Source organism: Carcharhinus amblyrhynchos, chromosome 32 (genome assembly GCF_965287045.1).
Source record: "Carcharhinus amblyrhynchos chromosome 32, sCarAmb.v2.hapA, whole genome shotgun sequence".
Classification (NCBI taxonomy): domain Eukaryota; kingdom Metazoa; phylum Chordata; class Chondrichthyes; order Carcharhiniformes; family Carcharhinidae; genus Carcharhinus; species Carcharhinus amblyrhynchos.
In genome coordinates this window covers 8,099,251-8,121,402 of record NC_137355.1, presented here as the reverse complement: position 1 = coordinate 8,121,402, position 22,152 = coordinate 8,099,251, and the positions used below count along the sequence as shown (strand labels likewise).

At 45.2% G+C, this 22,152-nt stretch overlaps 1 protein-coding gene across 6 annotated transcripts in view; it reads right to left on the bottom strand.

Moving 5' to 3' along the window:
* Positions 1-19,189, bottom strand: part of znf609b (zinc finger protein 609b) — a 194,584-nt gene extending 175,395 nt beyond the window's left edge. For 5 of the 6 annotated variants that reach the window (XM_080216280.1, XM_080216284.1, XM_080216286.1 and 2 more), the window contains exon 1: positions 18,907-19,189. The gene's annotated coding sequence lies outside the window, so the exon portion shown is untranslated. Of the gene's footprint in view, positions 1-7,961; positions 7,981-18,906 lie in introns of those variants that run through there. The other variant, XM_080216281.1, reaches the window with a different exon arrangement.
* Between the last annotated feature and the right edge of the window lie 2,963 nt (positions 19,190-22,152).

The window sequence follows — 22,152 nt, the reverse complement described above, 5'->3', positions numbered from 1 at the left end:
AACTTTCCCCCTCTTGCCTTGAACCTGTGCCCCCTTGTAACTGACACTTCCACGGTGGGAAAAAGCTTCTAACTATCCTCTCTGTCTGTGCCTCTATCAGGTCTCCCCTCAGCCTCCATCAGTGAAAACAATCCTAGAGCTGTAAAAAAATTTCATCATTGGAAAAGCAAATTTAACAAGGTAAACATGTTGAAAACGCCAATTAGTTTTTTTTTCCCCCTAGATATCCTCATTGTAGTAACGAATACTAACCTGATACTCAGGCTGTTCAGTTCACTACGGACGTTTACAGAGTAGAATCATTGATGTCGATAGCAGTGTGCCCTTCCCAGCCACAAATACAACAAGCAATCCAACTTCATCCCACTTTTCAGTTCTTGGTTACTAACCTTGTGTGTTTAGACACTGCAGGTGTATGCACATGTACATTTGAAATCCCTCTACTGCCTTTTCATACAGTCAGTTCGAGGCAGCCAGCACCCATTGGGTGAAATTATTTTAAATCTACCCCCCCCCCCCCCGCCAAGTTTTGTTACTTTTTTCATTGGATCATTGCAGGTAAGACCAGCGTTTATTGTCTATCCCTAACTACACTGGAAGTGGTGGACAGCCATCTTCTTGGTGTAGGTGCGCCCACAGTGCTGTTGGGGGGGGACAGGTGGGGAAGGAGCTTCAGGTTTTTTACCCGACGACAGTGAAGGATATGTGACACGATTCTGAGTCAGGATGGTGTATGGTGTAGAGGGGAACTTGCAAGTGATGGTGCTTCTATGCACCTGCTGCCCTTGTGTTTGTAGAGTGCAGAGGGTGAGTTTGGAAGGTGCTGTCAAAGGAAGCTTGGCAAGAGTGTACCTTGGAGATGAGATACACTGCTGTCACTAGCACCTCTAATGTTGGTGGATGCGAATGTTTCGGGAAGGGATATCAATCATGCAGGATGCTTTATCCTGGATGGTATCAACCTCCTCAGCATTGGAGTTGCACTCATCCAGGCAAGTGGACAGTATTCTCTCACACTCCTGACTTGTGGATAGGCTTTAGGGGGTCAAATCTGCTTTTGAAGCCACAGTATTTATATGGCTAGTCCAGTTCAGTTTCTGGACAATGGCGACCACAAGGTGGGAAAATCAATTGAAAATCTGCTCAAGAAAAAATCCCCATCTACACTGTCTTCGCCCTTCATAACTTCATACACCTCAATAAATCTTCCCTCAGCCTCATCGGCTGCAAGTTGAGGAGCTGAAGCAAACACAACCCCGAGCAGAATGGTTGCTGTGTGTATATCCTGGGATGTTTAAGAGAAACAAGAAGAAAAACTGCAGAGCACCAACTGTTAAACACAAGGGAGTTCTACAGGACTGGGAGAAACTAATAAGGCAATCATCTCTAAAACATGGTAACATCTGACAGAGGCAAATACAAACCCAGAAACCAAGTAAGAGGAACAACAACAGAAGCTATCAAATGAAGAAATACACCTCATCACTCTCACTGCCAAAGTAAAATAATTTGGAGTGGAGTGGTCAGTTTGATTGATGGTAACAATAAGAAGCTGTGAACGGGGAATCAAACATGACAAATCTCTGGCATGTTGAAGATAATGTAAACTGTGCACCTCTGCATGGTTTACTGCCCCATGAAAGACTTGTAATTGAGTTAAAATCTCAGGAAGCCAAGGTTGAGCAACTGCATAAGAAGCTGGTTTTAAAAAAAAGGGAATAAGAGTACACACAAAGCACAACATTTCCATTCTAGCTAGTTAGTTTGTTTATTTATGAGTGTCACAAGTAGGCTTACATTAACACTGCAATGAAGTTACTGTGAAAATCCCTTGTCACTACACTCCAGCATCTGTTTGGGTACGCTGAGGGAGAATTTAGCACAGCCAATACACCTAACAAGCATGTTTTTCGGATCATGGGAGAAAAACCGGAGCACCCGGAGGAATCCCGCACACATGGGGAGAACGTACAGACTCTGCACTGACAGTGACCCAAGACGGAAATCAAATCCAGGTTCCTGGCGTTATGAGGTAGCAGTGCTAATCACCGTGCACCAAGGATGTTGTTTCAGGGGTTGTGATTCCACCCAGAAACAGAAATCTTCCAACTACAAAGTGAATTGATGGTCACAGCTCCTGATATTGGGAGAGGCTGTATGTTATAATGGTCTAGGACAACCTCAAGTCTTAAGCATTCAGATTATAACTGGATCAACCTCAGAGGCAAGAAGCTGGGTCAACCCAGCAGGCAACTTTGAGTTATTCCAGCTCGCTAAGTCTCCCACTCAACAGAAACAACACTGCCAACATGTCAAATACAATGTGTCTGCCGTCCACAGGGAAGCTAGAATTCCGATCACAGCCTTTTTGCCTGATTGGCACTGCCCAGTCTTGCAACATGTTTGGAAACATCACCATTTCAGTCCAGACACCCACTACTAGAAGCATGTCGTAGGAAGGAAATATTTGCTTCTGCAATCTTGTGGGCCTTGGGGAGGTTTGCGCAACAAATGAGTTACTTGTATCCCATCAACAGCCACGCAGTCCAATTTACGAAATGGGAGCCACATCAACAACAACAACAACGTACATTTGTAGCACACCTTAAACTTAGTAAAACATCACAAGGCACTTCAAAGGGATATTAACAGACAAGATATGACAAGCCACAACAGATAATAGGGCAGCTGACCAAAAGTTTCACCAAAAAAATACATTTTCAGAAGCATCTAAAAGGAGACAACGATAGAAAGGAGAGGGTGATGAATTAGGCAGCTGAAAGCACAATTTAAGTTTAGTTTATTTATTAGTGTTACAAGTAGGCTCACGTTAACAGTGCAGTGAAGTTACGATGGAAATCCCCTAGTCGCCATAGTCTAGCACTGCCACCATGCTGTCCATAGATTTGCTAAGTGTTCTAAATCATTAGGGGACTGGACAGAGTAGAGAGGGAGAAACTGTTCCCACTGATAGAATGATCGAGAACCAGAGGAGGGAGTAGTCCAGTGGTACAATGGTAAGCACTGCTCCCTCACAGCGCCGGACCTGGGTTCGATTCCGAGCTCAGGTCACTGTCTGTGTGCAGTCTGTACATTCTCCCTGTGTCTGCATGGGTTTCCTCCGTTTTCCTCCCGCAGTCTGAAAGACGCGCTGGTTAGGTGCATTGGCCATGCTAAATTCCCTCTCAGTGTACCCAAACAGGTGCCGGAGTGTGGCGACTAGGGGATTTTCACAGTAACTTAATTGCAGTGTTAATGTAAGCCTACTTGTGACAGTAATAAATAAACTTTAAACAGATTTAAGGTAATTGGCAGAAGGAGGAAAGGTGTCATGAGGAGTAACATTTTTATGCGGCGAGTGATTAGGATCTGGAATGCGCTGTCAGTGTGGTAGAGGCAGGGACAACTAAAGCTTTCAGAGAGGAATGGAATCATGATTTGAAAAGGAAAACAACTGCGGGGTTACAGGGGAATGCCTCTCCTTCAGAGGGCTAGCAGAGACACAAGATGAGGAATGGCCTCCTCCTGTGCTGCAGCCATTCTACAGGGAGGGACGAGGCCACGGAGGGGTTTAAACATATGATGAGAATATTCCTTTGCCACAATTCCACGTAAAATAACAGAATCACACACCACATTCTATTGTGCAAAAATGTAATAAATTGCAAAACGGATTCAGATAGGGGAAGATTGATTATATCTGACCAATGGACCGTGGTAAGTCATATGGCAAGTCTTATCTAAAAAGCAGTTGACAAAGTTCCACATAAATGGCGATTGGTTAAATTTAATGCAGCAAGGATATGAGGTTAAACTAACGGAAGATGCAGAACAATGGGTATTGTTTATGGGTGTTAACTCAGCGTGGCTTATTGTATACGAATGCTCCTTGCATCAGTACTGGGACTAATATGTGTAGGTGACTTGGACTCATATCCAGTGCCAAATATGCAGATGATAATAAACCAGAAAAGACTCTGATATCAGAAGCACCAATGAAGAAATGATGGGCTGAGTGAACAAAATACCCAAACGGGCAGAAAAAGAGTGAAATACAAATCGAGGCAAATATAAAGTCCAGCATATTTGAAAGGAAAAACGGGCCAAAGGTGCAACATGTCCAACCAATGCCAAACAACAAAGCCCATGGTTTCAAATTCAGTTCCTAGGCACAGCAGCAGGCTGCTCAGCCCAACTAAACTATGCTGGTGGTTACACTGCACACCAGTCTCTTTTCACTCTGCTCCCCCAATCCCTCTGAACCCTTCGGAATTTTAAAGACGTCTCTTAGGTTCCCTCTTGGTCTTATCTTTTCCATAGATACAAGACCCCATCTGTTCAATATTACCCAATAGAAACATAGGAATTAGAAGCAGGGGGCGGCCATTTGGCCCTTTGAGTCCACACCGCTATTCACCATGATCACAGGTGATCGTCCAACTCAACAGCTTAATCCTACTTTGCCCCGTAACCTTTGATCTCATTCATCTCAACTGAACTGTATTCTCTGAACTCTGGGAACAGTTTTGGAAGTATAGTGGTAATGGCACTGGACTAGTAACCAAAGGCTAATGCTCTGTGGACAAGGGTTCAAATCCCACCACAGCAATGAATAAATCTGTAAGGGTGAACAAGAATTGGTCATCAACTGCTGCAAAAACCCAATCTGGTTTGCTAATGTCCTTAAGGAAAGAAATTTGCCGTCCTTACCCAGTGTGACTCTAGATCCACAGCAATGGGTTGACTCTGAACTGCCCTCTAGCAAGCCACTCAGTTCAAGGGCAATTTGGGATGGGTAACAAATACCTGTCTGCGATGCCCATATCCCATTGAAGAATAAAGAAAAGTAATCTAACAGGAGGCTGAAATAATGAAGGTTCTGCACCTCGGTGGGCTAAATGACTTTCTTCACGTGTAATTATCTTGTGATCTGATCTGGATAATTCAAACTGCCTGATGAGATGAAACAGCAATGATCTACATTTTTCATTTCCATCTAATATCACAGGGTACACATGTATAAATTAATCATGTCTACCTGAATATCAGTCCAGATATCATCACCAACAGTTACAGGCCGTATTGTAGTTGTACTCCAGTTAAAAAGCACACAAAGGGCTTTTAAGTTATTCAACTGTCAAGCAGCCAGTCAGCAAACCATTTTAATATGCAAACTATATATTAAATAGTTTATTATATAGATTGGATTACTGCATGTGGAGTTTGCACATTTTCCCAGTGTCTGCGTTGGCTTCCTCCCATGGTCCAAAGATGTGTGGGTTAAGTGGATTGGCCATGCTAAATTGCCCCTTAGTGTCGGGGGGGGGTGGAGGAGGAGGAGAGGAGGTAGGGTAAACGTTACGGAGGTAGGGCCTGAGTGGGATTGTGGTTAGTGCAACTCGATGGGCTAAATGGCCTCCTTCTCCACTGAAGGATCTATGACCACCTTTCATCCGTATTTTTTTTTTCCTTTCCCACAGGAGTCACTTAGTGATATTGCCCATTCAGCGTTGAGCGAGGGTCAGCTTGCATCACAAGTTCACTGGAAACTGCTGAGGCCTGCAGGGGGGTGGGGAGTGCTGTGTCGTGGTGGCTGTAGTACACGGGGGTGGTGCGTGGGGGTAGCTGTGTAGTGATGGTGCACAGAGTGACTCTAAATCTAGCAGCTTGGGCTGAATGTGGTGAACAGCGAGCATCCCAAACCACTATCCCAACTGGTTCATTTACACTGAACAGCTGAAACACAAAGTGAGAATATAACCCAAATTTGGCTAAACCAACCAAAAAAAACTTATCAAGCACTGAAAACTCAAAACCTGAACAATGCACAATTTGGTCAAATCAATTTCTCCATTAATTAGGGTGGAATGAAAGATCAGTTCAGATTTGGAGTACTGAACGCCCAGTGTTGTGTTAAGGCAACAAGTGGTTTCAATACATAGTTTGCCAGTGTATTGAATAGAATTGGCTCTAACAGAAAATGCCAAAGGCAAGTCCAAGGCCATAGCTCTTCACAGGACAAATTTTCTGAACGAAGAAGCCAGGTGCTTTCCCACAGAGAACGGAGTTAATTTAGAGACCACTTGTATCGTACACACCCCAAATCCTGGAACAGCAGCTACGTACAGTGTGCACATCCTCCCTCCCCAAGTCCACTGGGAGGCAAATGATTTAAACAGGGAAGCCAAAAAAAATTGAAATAAATATTTATAAGATCAGTCACTTCCAGAACGTTAAGTTTGTAACAAATGAAATGTACTTGGCCCATATTAATTGTCAGAGCAAAGCCTGTGCCAGAATGCAAGGCGCCAACTAAACACTAATGTACAACAACAAATCCTCTTAGTCACAATCTTTACCATAGAAAGAATCCTCTCTGGTTGTATCACAGCTTAGTTTGGCTCCTGCTCTGTCCAAGACCGCAAGAGATTGTGAATTTGTCACTCAAACCAGCCTCCCATCCACTGGCACCGTCTATGCTTCCCACTGCCTCGGAAAAGCAGCCAACATAATCAAAGGACCCCACGCACCCCAAACATTCTCTCTTCCACCTTCTTCCATTGGAGAAAAGATACCAAAGTCTGAGGTCATGTACCAACCGACTCAAGAGCAGCTTCCTCCCTGCTGCCATTAAGCTTTTGAATGGACCTACCTTGCATTAAGTTGATCTTTCTCTACACCCTCGCTATGACTGTAACATTACATTCTGCACTCTCTCCTTCCTTCCCTATGTACGATATGCTTTATAATGTCTGCAAGGAACAATACTTTATACACTGTATACTAATATATGTGACAATAATAAATAAAATCAGCCCGCCAACACTAGGCCCATAGCATGAGCCCAATCGGACAATGCTGGCGTTTATGTTCCAAGGAACCTCTTCCATCTTTATCTAACACTATCAGGTTAAAACTATTCCCGCAAGTGGATCATTCAGATTGGAAATGTTAACTCTGTTCCTCTCTCCACAGACACTGCCAGGCCTGCTGAGTTTATCCAGCATTTTCTGTTCTTATTTCAGATTTCTAGCATCCACAGTATTTTGCTTTTATACAGCTGTTCCTTTCTTCTTCTTGAATTTTACCAGCTTCCTCTTAAATGCATCTACACTCTTCAACCACTTCCAATCTCTGGATAAGGAAGTTTCTCCTTAATTCCCTGCTGGATTTATTCATGGCTACCTTGTCGTCAAATCCCCTCCACAAATGGAGAGATCTTGTACCCGATCAAACTATCTGTAACCTTAAAGACCTCCATCAGGTCACATCTCTTTTGTACAGGAAAAAGCCCCAGTCTGTTCAATCTCTCCTGGTCAGGAAAACTCTTAGTTCCTTGTTCCATTCATGCAAGATCATTTTTGCTCCTTCTCTAGTGCCTTTTTAGACCACAGCACTGCACAGGAAATGCTTCAACTCATTCCAGAGACATGGAGAGCATGAACAGAACAGCAAAGTGGGACAATGGAGAAACTGAGAAAATACGCACCCAATATGCTTCTGAAGCTTACCCTCAGCTTGTCTTTCCAGAATTTGAGAGCAAAATCATCAATTTTATCCCAATAATTTCTTTACATCACCAACAAGGTAAACAAAAAGCCAGAATTCAAATGGAGCAAACCTCCTTCCACGTTGTTGCACTTTTCATCCTACATTCATGCACTACGTACAATCCTAGCCCAATCATAAACTCTCCTCAGATAATGCAAAGCATATGGAACACAATTCAATAAACTGACACACCTCACTGAGCGACATTGGTGCAAATCCAACAAGCAGACACCGCAACAGAAGATGTTTTTAAAGAGATGTTGCGAATGAGGGAAGGGTTGAATGGCTGTGGTAAGGAGAACTGGAAACGGATATTTATCTGGGAATTTATAAACACCAAAGCTTGAATAAGAACAATTTCTAAGCAAAGCCACCATCCACAGTGAAATTAAAGAGATTACACAGAGTACCTTGCTTAGAAATTGTCCTTAAGATTTTCTTGGAAAGATTTTAGACAGCCCGAATCCCGAAACATTCCTGATCCGAAAGACGGGGAAATGCTGCGAGTACAGGCAATGCCAGTGAGGTGAGACTCTGCAGGGCACCCCCTGTTTTAAAATAAAGACAAACAGCTCCTAAAATCAAATAAATATAGAAAGCCTATCGCATTAAGAGTCAAAAAAGAGACAAAATATCAGAAATCGAATGACAAACAGAAACATGATGACCACTGTGACCCCCACAACCGGGATCCGCTGCAGACTCTCGGCTGAAAACCTGTACTACAGTTCTTTCATTTCTTCCACTGCCGCACCATCTCTGGCTAACCTGCAGTTAAACACCTGCAGTTGACACACTCAGAACAGTTAATGCCACATTTCCACGGGAGCGCTTCAATTCAGCTACGCTGACCATATGGTGCTCAGGAAGCACTCGTCAAATCTCTCCCCTTCCTGCGCATGACTTCCAAACATTGTGTGGCAGATGGATCAAATCACACAGGAGCTGACAGCACCTTCTGCCCCGGTGAAGGCACTGATTAGCAAACACACAGGCACCCCTCAACCAGAGACGCAACTGAGTCATCCACGTACCATTTGGTACGTTATTTTTCCCAGCTAGTTGGTGAAGCAAAAGCAGTCACAGCTTGAAGGTCAACAGGTTAAAGAGTTTACAGTCTCATTTTTACATCAGCCCCTCAATTAAATATCTGATATGCACTTCTTAAAAAAAATCACTAAATACACACTGCATCCTCAGACAGCTGTGAGCCTCAGGAACCAGCTGCAACTTCCCTCTGCTTATTCTGTTGGCAAGACGGCTCCTGACAAAACTCTTCACATTAATCAGGTAAATGGAGAGAAAGGAACCACACAGATATAGGGGTTTTCATCGGAAAATTATACACCTGCTATGGACACGAGGGAGAGCTCTCTATAATACTCTGCGGCTCTCGTTCTATCGTCAACACATGAAGAATTACTTTCTTTATTATAAAGGTGGAACGGTGTGTGGGTGAGAGTGATATTAAATTGTTTTTCAGCCAGTGCTCTCATTACTTGTGGAATCCCACTGCAGTTATTTCTGAAACCTCCCCCAGTCCTCCATGTCTGGTCTCTTACCCATCCCTCATTTCATCCTCTCCACCACTGGCAGTTATTCCTTCAGCTGCCTGAACGCCTTGGCCCCTCCAATCCTCGCCCCAAAGCCCCTCGGCCCCTCCAATCCTCGCCCCAAAGCCCCTCCAATCTCTCTCCTCATTTAAGACCCTCTTTAAAACTTATCTCTTGCGTGGGCTACCAAGGATAGGAAGAATAATATTTTGACATTCACTAGAAACAAAAGATTGTAATTCATTTCAAATCATTGTCAACTGCACAACTCCAACACAGTAAGCTGCTAAAGGACTGGTGCTTTTGACAGGTCGGCACATCGGTTCACAGCAGTAATCAGCACAAACCGACATGGGTAAACTACCTGTTTAGTGAATTTGAAATCTGGTTACAGCCAGCACACACTAAAACATTCATCTGACTCTATTCTCTCCAGCACGGCTAGTGCTGTTTCTCACATTGCTCCAAGTTTCAGACCTGGCAGCGTATTGCCCACAGATCTCTGAACTGGCAACACATCGCCCTTCAACCCCCAGATCTGGAACCCTCAGTTCTGGCAGCGTATAGCCCTTCAGCCCTCAGTTCTGGCACTGTTGCTCTTTCAGTCCTCAGTTCTGGCACTGTTTCATCCTCGAATCCTGCAGCCTCTTCAAAAGACAATTCTTCCTTTCGCACCTTATGTCTTTATCAATCCAACACAGTGGGATACCCTTATGTCAGCCTGTACAGTTTGAAAATCCACCAAATGTATTCAGCAGAAAAGAAACTTGTAGCTCTCATTTTTCCAACCAATGTTTCTTTAAACTTTGGCAAATCCCCATTTACTTCTTTCTCTCATCCAATCAGTTCCTCCAATGAGAAAATTAACCTGTTTGAATTATTTTCTCCACTAGCTCTGCTCCTTCTTGTCTAATGTGAACCTCGTCACGGTTCCCTGCCAGATCTTTAGAATACTATAGTCTCTTGTTTCCAGATAGCAACTCTAGTCTTGATGTTAGCTCATCCATTGTTTGATTTGATTTATTATTGTCACATGTATTAGCATACAGTGAAATGTATTGTTTCTTGCGCGCTATTCAGACAAAGCATATTGTACGTAGAGAAGGAAAGGAAAGGGTGCAGAATGTAGTGTTACAGTCATGGCTAGGGTGTAGAGAGAGATCAACTTAATGCAAGGTATGGCAACAGGGAAGAAGCTGTTCTTGAGTCAGCTGGTACGTGTCCAGGCTTTTGTATCTTTTTCCAGAAGGAAGAAAATGGAAGGGAAAATGTCCAGGGCGAGTGGGGTTCTTAATTATGCTGGCTGCTTTTCCGAAGCAGCAGGAAGCATAGACAGAGTCAATGGATGGGAGGTTGTTTGAGTGATAGACTAGGCTTTGTTCACGACCCTTTGGAGTTTCTTGGGATCTCAGTCAGAGCAGGAGCCATATCAAGCTGTAATACATCTAGAAAGAATGCTTTTTATGGTGCATCTGTAAAAGGAGAGCATTGTAGCTGACATGTCAAATTTCCTTAATTTTCTGAGAAAGTAGAGGACTTTCTTAACTATAGTGTCAGCATGGGGGGGGGAACAAGGACAGATTGTTGGTGATCTGGACACCTTAAAACTTGAGGGTTTGCAACCATTTCTACTTTGTCCCCCTTGATATAGACAGGGGCATGTTCTCTACGCCTTCTGAAATCGATGACAATCTCCTTCGTTTTGACATTGAGGGAGAGATTATTATCACTGTACCCGTTCACGAGATTCTCTCTTTCCTGTACTCAACTTCACTATGTGGTGTCATCAGCAAACTTGAAAATTGAGTTGGAGGGGAAATTGGCCAGACAGTCACTTGTGTATCAGCGTATAGTAGGGGGCTGAGAACACAGCCTTGTGGAGTACTGGTGTTGAGGATGATTGTGGTGGAGGTGTTGTAGCCTGGGTTTGGAAGTTCAGGATCCAGTCTCAGAGAGAGGAGTTGAGCTCCAGGTCACAGAGTTTGGAATTGAGTTTTGTAGGAATGATGGTGTTGAAGGCTGAGCGTGGAGTCTGACATGGTGCCCTTGTTACCTCAGTGTTCCAGGACTGAGCGCAGGGCCAGAGACACAGTGCCTGCTATGGACCTGTTGCAGTAGTAGGTGAACTGTAGCGGAGCCAGGCAATCTAGGAGGCCAGAATTGATCCGTGCTACGATTAACCTTTTGAAGCACTTCATAATGATGGATGTCAGAGCCACCACCCGATAGTCATTAAGGCACGCTGCTTGGCTTTTTTTCGGTTCCAGGATGATAGTCATGGGTAAGAATGTAGCTCCTCTCTTTAACTGTCTCTCTTGCAGTTAGTTTAATCTTCCTGTTTCTTGGTGGTCCTTAGTCCCCAATATTGCCCTGTTACTATTTACATCTGCATCTCAAATCAGAATTCTGGCACTGTGTTCAGCAAGTCAATCTGTGGCTATCTTCTAGCTGATGTTATGTAGCTTTCGGCTGACGTAAGATGCCTCTATAATTTATTTTCCATGGCCTTGACATTTTCAAATCCTCTGGTTAATAGCAATGATTGATAGATGGCCTTTCATCAAGTACACACTCTGGTCCGGAACGAAACTAGATTGCCATTCTGTAGTTGATGACGCTTCATCTATGTCAATTAACTCATCTCATCAATGAATTCAAAGTAAAGGCACCACTAGGCAGCAGCGACCATAATATGACTGAACTTTACATTCAGTTTGAGGGAGAGAAGAGTGGATCCAAGTCCAGCATTTTAAAATTAATCAAGGGCAACGATAAGGGCTTGAAAGAACTAGCTGAAGTGAGCTGGCAAATTAGGCTAAGGGATAAGTCAATGGAGATGCAGCAGCAGACATTTGAAGGAATATTTCAGAATACCTGAAATATATACATCCCAACGAGAAAGAAAAATTCCAAAGCAATACTGGGGGCTAAGGATCACCAAGGAGCAGAAAGATTACCATCTGTGGCAAACTAAAAAAGTTAAAGACAGTATCAATCCTTAAAATAAGCATTTAATTGCACAAAGATGGATCTCAAGTCTGGTTTTGTGAAACAGAAACCATGTTTAACAAACTTATTGGACTTATTTGAAGAAGTAATGCATGCTGTGGATAAAGGGGAATCAGTGGATGTACTGCATTTAGATTTCAGGAAGGCACTTGAAATCAAAAACTGTTGCAAAAAGTACAATACATGATGTAGGGGGTCACATATTGTCATGGATAGAAGATTGACTGGCTAACAGGAAACAGTTGGTTTAAATGGCTCATTTTCTGATTAACACGGTGTTTACAATGAGTGACGTGACACAGGGATTAGTGCTGGGGCCTCAAATTTTTATAATTCAGATTAATGATGGAGGAAGGGGCCAAAGGTATGGTTGTTCAATTTGCAGTTGACACAAAGATATGTTGGAATGTAAGATGTAGAGAATAAACGAATATAAATAAGCAAAATAAGTGAACAAAGATGTGGCAAATGGAGTACATTGTAGGAAAATGTGAAATTGTCCATTTTGGCAGTAAGAGTAAAAATGTATGCTTTCTAAATGGTGTAAGGACGCAGAGGGATCTGGATGGCCTAGTGCATGAATTGCAAAGGCTAGCATAGAAATACAGCAAGTAATTGGGAAAGTTAATAGAATGTTATCATTTATTGTGTGGGGTATTGACTACAGAAGTTAGGGAGGCTATGCTTCAGTTATACAGGATATTTGCGAGACCACATGCTGTATTACACATAGTGTCGGTCCCCTTAGTTAAGGAAAGATGCAAACATGTTGGAAGCAGTTCAGAGAAGATTTGATGATTAATATTTGGAATAGGTGCCTTGCCTGATGAGGAAACGTTGGTTAAGTTAAACTTGTATCTGCTGGAGTTCAGAAGGGCAAGAGGTGACTTGATTGAAACACAAGATCCCGAGGGATGTTGACAGAGCGGATGTGGAAAGGATATTTGCTCTTGTGGGGGAATCTAGAACAGTGAGTCACTGCAAAAGGGGTCATTCATTGAAGATGAAGATGGAAGTAAGGTGACTCTTCTTTCTCTCAGAGCGGGGTGAGTCAATGGAAGTCTCTTCCTGAAAAGACAGTGGAAGCAGAGTTTTGAATATTTTTCAGACAGAGGCAGATTGGTTCTTGATAAGCAAGGGGGTGAAAGGTTATCAGGGTATGCAAGAATGTGGAATTGAGATTACAATAGAAGCCATAGAATCCCTACAGCGCAGGAGGCCATTTGGCCCATCGAGTCTGCACCGACCACAATCCCACCCAAGCCCTATTCCCAAAACCCCGGGTCAATTTAGCATAGCCAATTAACCTAACTCACACATGTTTAGGCTATAGGAAGAAACTGGAGTACCCAGAGGAAATACACGCAGACACGGGGAGAACCTGCAGGCTCTGCACTGTGACCCGAGGCCAGAATTGAACCTGGGTCTCTGGCACTGTGAGGCAGCAGCACTAACCATTGTGCCACCCCAAATCAGATCAGCCATAATCTTATTGAATGGCAGAGGAGGCTCAAGAGGCCAAATGGCCTAATCTTGCTCCTAACTCAAATGTTTGTCTGTCTCCTCCTTTCCTGTATACACAATCTGTGTTCACTATCCAAACACATCCACATTATTGCTGACGATCCATGCACTACAATCAGTAACTTAAACTCCTGCAGCCCCAAGTGCCCTCTAATCCTCTTAAGATACAACAGTTAAATCAGTAAATATCAATCTCTTGCAATCCTTACAGACGGTATTAAAAGTGCTTCAAATCCTTTGAAGACACAATTTCTCCACATCACTCAAATCCAAGCAGCCTCTTAACTTCAATCAGTCTGCCATTGGCTGCTTATCGTTTGCTGTCATTCTCTGCTTCACTATCTCTTCCCATTGTTAAAAGTCCCCAAAAGCAAAAAAAACTCCTCAACACCCGCCAACTACAGAAAGCTAGCAGCTAACCAAATATTATTCAAAATTCAGCAATAGTTTTCAAACAATCATCTTGCACTGAGAGCAGAACACAAGATATTGCTGCTCTTTGAGAGATCAGTTTCTCATCTTGCGCTTGCAACCTTTAACATATGGAGCACGATTACAGTCACCGCCCCGGCTCACTCTTCCTGCCTTTGAGAGAGACCAGCAAACCTGCTGTTCTCACTCCATCCACCCACAGTGGCGAAGCCAGCACTCGCAGAGTCTGAAGGCAAAGTCGTATCCAAGTTTGGCACCATATCTTATACTTCACACTGAGTGATGATTCCAAACGCTTCTAATGAGGACTGCCACTTCCTGAACATATTGACAACCGTCTGCAATAACCTGTTTGTACACAACGCCTTCGACAGAGAATGGTGCCTCAGAGAGGAGGAAAGAAATTGGACACTTGCTTCTCTTGTGCCATGTTAAAAGACAAACAAAAACTTGACTGAAGTGGGTGCCAAGGCAGAGAGAGAGTGAGAGAGAGACAGAGGGAGACAAACGTGTGAAGTTATTGCGCATGCGATCATGATCTAAACAAATTCTTTATCAAGGTGGATTGTGAGGTAGTTGATTGAGAGACCGGGATCCTGAAACTTTAATAAAGGTAACTATGATAGTATGATTCATGAATTGGCCATGATGCACTGAAAAACATTACTGAAAGGAAAGGCAGTAGGCAGGCCTTCAAGGAACAAATTGGTGAACTCCAGAAGCTGTTTATTCCTGTTTGGCCCAAGTCTGGTAAGGGAATTGTGGCCAAACCATGGCTTATAAGGGAAATTAGAGATAGTATTAGATTCAAGAAAGAAGCATACAAATTGGCAAGAAAAAACAATTGGCCTGAGGATTGGGAGCAGTTTAAAGAGAGCGTGCCCCCGTCTACATCAATGGGACAAAGTAGAAATGGTCGAGAGCTTCAAGTTTTCAGGTGTCCAGATCACCAACAACTTGTTCCAGTCCCCCCCCAAAAGGAAATTTGGCATGTCCACTATAACACTCACCAACTTCTACAGATGCACCATAGAAAGCATTCTTTCTGGTTGTATCACAGCTTGGTGTGGCTCCTGCTCTGCCCAAGTCCACAAAAGAACTACAAAGGGTTATGAATGAAGCCCAGTCCATCACTCAAACCAGCCTCCCATCCATTGACTCCATCGACACTTCCTGCTGCCTCAGAAAAGCAGCCAGCGTAATCAAGGACCCTACGCATCCCAGACATTCCCTCTTCCACCTTTTTCCACCAGGAAAAAGATACAAAAGTCTGAGGTAACGCCCCAACTGACTCAAGAACAGCGTCTTTCCTGCTGCCATTGACTGGGCCTACCTCGCATTAAGTTGATCTTTCTCTACACTCTAGCTATGACTGTAACATTACATTCTGCATTCTCTCCTTCTCTGTGAACAGTATGCTTTGTCCGTAAAGCGCGCAAGAAACAATACTTTTCACTGTATACTAATACACATGACAATAATGAATCAAATCAAAAAATTCAGCAAAGGACCACAAAGAATTGCTTAAGGGGAAAATAGAGTACGAAAGTAAGAAAGCGGGGAACATAAAAACTGACTGGAAAAGTTTCTATCGGTATGTAAAGGAAGCTTGTTCAATTCTTTTCAAAACATACATATTATTAAACTTTCTAACCTGGCACTATTTCTCCAATTTCCTCTTTCAAATCTATTTATTTCTTAAAAGGTATTGACTCCCCATAGAGGTGTGATTGCACAGATGTTTTTTGTCACCCTGAAGTGGCAATACTTTGATGGTTCAGCCTGACAGATTATACTGCAAGAGGTATCAGTGTGATGCCGATATCTGTCCCCAGCAAATATCTATGCACACTTACTTCCAGTAAAGACCACTGCACGCTGATGAGGTAGGTCCTTGCTAATTCGTCTCTCTCTAATCTGGACTGCACTGAAATCAGATCATGTTGTACAGCACACATGAACAAATCTGCCCGACAGAGAGCATAGCTATCAGCCAAGACACTTCACACATTCTGACACGTGAGGACATCAACAAGGAAGGATTAATGGCCCTGACAAAGCGAGGTTAGCAAGTGAGAGAAATGCTATCAGTAAACTTCAGATAAAAATCATCAGTTAACAGGCGATGCGATCTGTTCTAACGGAACCTCACGTGGGCCCAAACCAAAACACAACTCTCTCTTTCTGTGGGGGTTACACTGGAATAACTGGCCATTTCATTCACCATGTTGTTAGTAAAAGTCCCAAGCATCAAACATTCCTCAAGCTCTGCTCATCAATGACACAAGTATCCAAATCATTGGCACCCGCCACAGAAACTGCTGCCAGTAAGGGAAACGTCAAAATTAATCGAGATAAAACCCCGCTGAGCAAATACAGAACGCTCAGGATGACTCACATCACAGTTGTCCAGCTTGTGACATGGCTCAGTTTCTACATGACAGAGGTCACCATCAGGGGAAAATCCTCAATTCATCTCACTGCCAGCAAAACACTTTGCAGCAATGACTACCTGAACCATAGACATTCAATAAGCAGATTTTAAACAGTTCACAAGTAGTGCGTGTATCACTGTCCCCCACTCCCCTTCCGTTCTTTAACACATTCCCAGGCGATGGGCATTATGTAATATGCACGTATACACTTAATGACTATAGCAACTATTTTGTAACAACTACTGCATTCAGCTTTTTTTTTGTATCTTGGGAACCTGCAAGCTCACTTTTCGTTGTAATTGTGCATTATACAACGACAATAAAGGTGAATTGAGTTAAATGCATCTGAAAAAAGTCAGACCACAAAACACTACATTAAAAACTTATGCTCATATAGCACTATTCACAACCTCAGCAAGATCCATAGCACAGCACAGCCAAATAAATACAACTAAAACGCAGGAATTAAACTGTGCACACAAGCTCCCACAAACAGCAGCAAAATAAATGACCAGTGCACTGATTTTTAGGTTTAGGGATAAAGTTTGGCCAGGACACCAGGGGAACCCTCCAGCTCCTCAAACTAAAGCCACTGGGATCTGAGCTGACGGGACAGACAGGACTTTGGGTTAACAACTCACCTGATGGCCAGTGTGAGCAAGTCTCTGGAGCAAGATGTGAACCCGTGACCTGTCACAGAGGTGAGAGGGCGACCTATCACTGAGCCAAGGCTGAACGATTGGTCGCACTGAGTCAACAATCCTACCCCATCCCTGTAACCCCATGTATTTACCCTGTTCATCCCCCTGACACCAAGACACAATTTAGCATGGCCAATCCACGTAATCAACACATTTTTGGAGTGAGAGGGGAAACCAGAGCACTAGAGGAAACTTATGCAGACACGGAGAGAATGTGCAAACACCACACAGTCACCAGGCTGAGACGAGTGAGTTTTTTAAGGTATTATTATCACATGTATTGGGATACAATGAAAAGTATTGTTTCTTGTGCACTGTACAGACAAGGCATACCATTCATACAGAAGGAAAAGAGAGGGTGCGGAATGGAGTGTTACACCGAAAGCAGCATAGTAGTCAGCACTGCTGCTTCACAGCGCCAGATTCAATTCCAGCCTCGCATGACTGCGTGGAGTTTGCACATTCTCCCCATGTCTGAAAGGGTTTCCTCTGGGTATTCCAGTTCCTTCCCACAGTCTGAAAGATGGAGGGTGGTACGTATGTGGAACGAGCTGCCGGAGGAAGTTGTTGAGCCAGCAACATTGACAACATTCAGAAAGCATTTGGACAATTACACGGATAGGAATGGCTTTGACAGTAAATGCAGACAAATGGGGTGAGCTGAGACAGGCTTTTTTCCGGCGTGGTCAAAGGGTTAAAGGGCCTGTTAGGGTCAAAGGGCCTGTCTCCATGCAGTAGATTCTACGTGTCAGTTAGGTCATTGGCCATACTAAATTCTCCCTCATTGTACCTGAACAGGCGCTGGAGCGTGGCGACTAGGAGATTTTCACAGTAACTTCATTGCAGTGTTAACATAAGGTGACTTATGACACTGATAAAATAAATAAATAGCTAGGGTGTAAAGAAAAATCAACTTAATATCTGGCAGGTTCATTCGAAAAGTCTGATGGCAGCAGGGATGGAGCTGGGATCTGAAGCCACAATCCCTTGGTTGGAGTAAATTTCCAGCAAGCAAGCCAACGGCAGAGATGATGTTTAAATGTTTATTAGTGTAACAAGTCGGCTTACATTAACACTGCAACGAAGAAAATCCTCCAAGTCGCCACACTCTGGTGGCTGTTCGGGTACACTGAGGGAGAATTTAACACGGCCAATGCACCCAACCATCATATCTGTCAGACTGTGGGAGGAAACCCACGCAGACACGGGGAGAATGTGCAGACTCCACGCAAACAGTGCAGGAATTGAACCGTGGTCCCTGGCAGCAGCGCCAACCAACTGTGCCACCCCAGGATGAGCAGAGAAACATGAGGGAGATGGGTTTGGGAGCAGGGAGTGAGGCTGTTGGTGTTGGAGGGGGTGTTGAGGCTTCACAAAGAGCAGCATCTCAGCTTGTTCAATGCTCTCTCTGTGCCTGGGGGGCTGAGACAGAGACTCGGGGGGGGGGGGGGGGGGGGCGGTTTATGCCCCTGAATTCCCCCCCCCCCTCAGCTCCTCACCCGGCTCCCGGGGATGGGAGTGAGGCCTTTCCCCCCACCTTCAGCTGCTCCTCAATCCCTCACCGACACCAACCCAAACCTCCCCTCCCCGCCCTCCCTCACCCCTTTCCTGGGGACGACCACTAATCCAGCCCCCGGCTCCCTCCCGGGGCCTAGCGGTGAACAAAGAGATTTCCAGCCCCCGGAGAAGCCGCTCACTTACCCGCCGGACGGCAGCCGGGCTCCGGGGCTGAAGCTGAGGCGAGGCTCCCGGCGCCGGGGCCTCCTCCTCCTCCCTCCTTCCCTCGCCGGCCGCTTCCCGGAGCGGCGGCCCCGCTCTCACCGGATCGCGGCCATCGGCTCCGACACGGCGGGAGAGCGGCGGGGGAGGGGAACTGGAGGCTGCGGGGCCGCTTCAGGCGGGAGGCAAGGCCGGGCTCGGATCCCGATTCTCCGGCAACAGCAACGGCGGCGGCGACTCTCCCTCTGGCCGGATCCGAGCGGCTTCCCCGGGGAGCGGAGCCGGGAAAACCCGGAGCGGAGCGGGACTGGAGCCCGGAACGGAGCCGGAAAAACCCGGAGCGGAGCGGTTCTGGGGCCCGGAGCGGATCCTAGAAAACCTGGAGCGGAGCGGGACTGGGGCACTGAGTGAAGTGAGGAAAACCCGGAACGGAGTGATGGAAATCCCGGAGCGGAGCAAATTTGGAGCCCGGAGCAGATTGAGGAAACCCTAGATTTGTGAGGAACGGTTGAGGACTCTGGTCTGTACTCAGTGGAGTTTAGAAGGATGGGGGAATCTTATTGAAACTTACAGGATATTGCAACCCCTGGATAGAGTGAACATAAGAACATAAGAAATAGGAGCAGGAGTAGGCCATCTGGCCCTTCGAGCCTGCCCCGCCATTCAATAAGAGCATGGCTGATCTGTCGTGGCTCAGTTCCACCTTCCCGCCCTCTCCCCATAACCCTTAATCCCCTCTCTTATCAAAAACCCATCAACCCGCGTCTTAAAAATATTTAGCGAGGCAGCCTCCACCACTTCAACGGGCAGAGAATTCCAGAGATTCACCACCCTTTGAGTGAGAAGTTCCTCCTCAACTCCATTCTAAAACGCCCCCCTTTATCTTGAGGCTGTGCCCCCTAGTCCGACTGTCTTTTTTGAGCGGGAAGAGTCTCTCCACCTCTATCCTATCCATCCCATTCATCATCTTATACGTCTCAATGAGATCTCCCCTCATTCTTCTAAACTCCAATGAGTACAAGCCTAGTTCATTCAGCCTCTCCTCATAGCTCAACCCCCTCAACTCCGGTATCAGCCTAGTAAACCTCCTCTGCACTCCCTCCGAGGCCAAAATATCTTTGCGCAGGTGCGGCGCCCAAAACTGCACACAGTACTCCAGCTGCGGCCTCACCAATGCCCTATACAGCTGCAGCAAGACCTCCCTACTTTTATATTCAATCCCCCTCGCTATGAAGGCCAGCATCCCATTCGCCTTCCTGACCACCTGCTGCACCTGCAAGCTGGGTTTTTGCGACTCATGCACAAGGACCCCGAGGTCCCTCTGCACCGTCGCCTGCTGCAGTTTTTCGCCCCGTAAGTAATAGTCCTTCCTACCATTATTCTTACCAAAGTGGACCACCTCACACTTGCCAACATGAAACTCCATTTGCCATTTCCTGGCCCATTCGCCCAGCCTATCTAGATCCTTCTGCAGACTCTCCACACCCTCCGCACAATTTGCCGTTCCCCCAATCTTGGTGTCATCAGCAAATTTCGACACCCTACACTCGGTTCCCTTCTCCAGATCATCTATATAAATGGTAAAAAGCTGAGGCCCCAGCACCGACCCCTGGGGCACTCCACTAGTCACCATCCGCCAATCCGAATAGCACCCGTTGACCCCCACTCTCTGCCTCCTATTTGACAACCAATCCTCTATCCACGCTAACGCCCTACCCCCAACTCCATATCCCTCGACCTTCTGCAATAACCTCTTGTGAGGTACTTTGTCAAACGCCTTCTGAAAATCTAGAAAGACCACATCCACCGGCTCTCCTCTATCCACTGCCCTAGACCGATCCTCATAGAACTCCAGTAAATTTGTCAGACACGACTTCCCTTTAATGAAACCGTGCTGCGTCTGCTCTATCAAGCAATTCCCTTCAAGATGCCTTGCAATTTCCTCCTTAATGACAGATTCTAACATTTTACCTACCACAGACGTTAAACTAACCGGCCTATAATTCCCCGCCTTTTGTGGAGAGGATGTTTCCACTTGTAGGAAAAACTAGAACCCGAGGGCACAACCTCAGGCTAAAGCGATGATCCTTTAAAACAGAGATGAGGAGGAATTTCTTCAGCCAGAGAGTGGTGAAGCTGTGGAACTCTTTGCCACAGAAGGCTGTGGAGGCCAGGTCATTGAGTTTCTTTAAGACAGAGATAGAGAGGTTCTTACTCAATAAGCAGATCAGGGGTTATGGGGATGAGAAAAATATCAGCCATGATTGAACAGTGGAGCAGACTCAATGGGCCAAGTGGCCTAATTCTGCTCCTATATCTTATGGTCATATGGAATGGAGCAAGGCAAACCAGGAGCCCAGAGTGGAGGAATGAAAATCCAGACTGGAGCCCAGAGCGGCGTGATGAAAACCCGGAGAGGAATTTGGATGGGATTGAGCACAAACCCAGAATGGATATCAAGAAACTAAGACAGGAGACCAGAACAGAGTCGAGCAAAACAGATAAAGAAACTCAGTATGGAGTTTGCATGGTGGCACAGTGGTTAGCATTGCTGCCTCACAACTCCAGAGACCCGTTCAATTCCCGGCTTGGATCACTGTCTGTGCAGAGTCTGCACGTTCTCCTCGCATCTGCATGAGTATCCTCTTGGTGCTCTGGTTTCCTTCTACGGTCCAAAAGATGTGTTGGGTTAGATGGATTGGCCAGGATAAATGCACTACAGTTATCTGGGGCAGGATGTGAGCCTGAATAAGATGCAGGTTAGAATCGGTGTAGATGTGATGGGCAGAATAACCTCTTCTACACTGTAAGGATTCTGTGGAATTAGGGAACACTACAGCCAAGTGTAGAAAACTCAGGTCAAACCTGGAGCCAAATGCAGAGTGGAGCAAAAAAAACCGAAGTAGATTTAGGGAACAGCAGAGGCTGAATGGAGAGCAGATTATGGAAAACCAGGAGTGGAGCATCGAAAATCTGGAGCAGAATCTGAGAAACCCTGAGTGGAACACAGAATGGGGTAAGGGAAAACCCGGAGGGGAGTCAGAAAACCCGAATCAAAGCGAGCAAAACTAGGACTGGAATCAGAGAAACCCGAAGTGGAACCAGAGCAGGTGAGGAGAAACCTAGATTGGCATCTGAAAATCTGGGTCGGAGTGAGGAAAATCCAGAGCGGCTTCAGGGAAACCTGGAGTGGGGTGAACAAGAGTGAATTTGGAAACCTAAATTAGA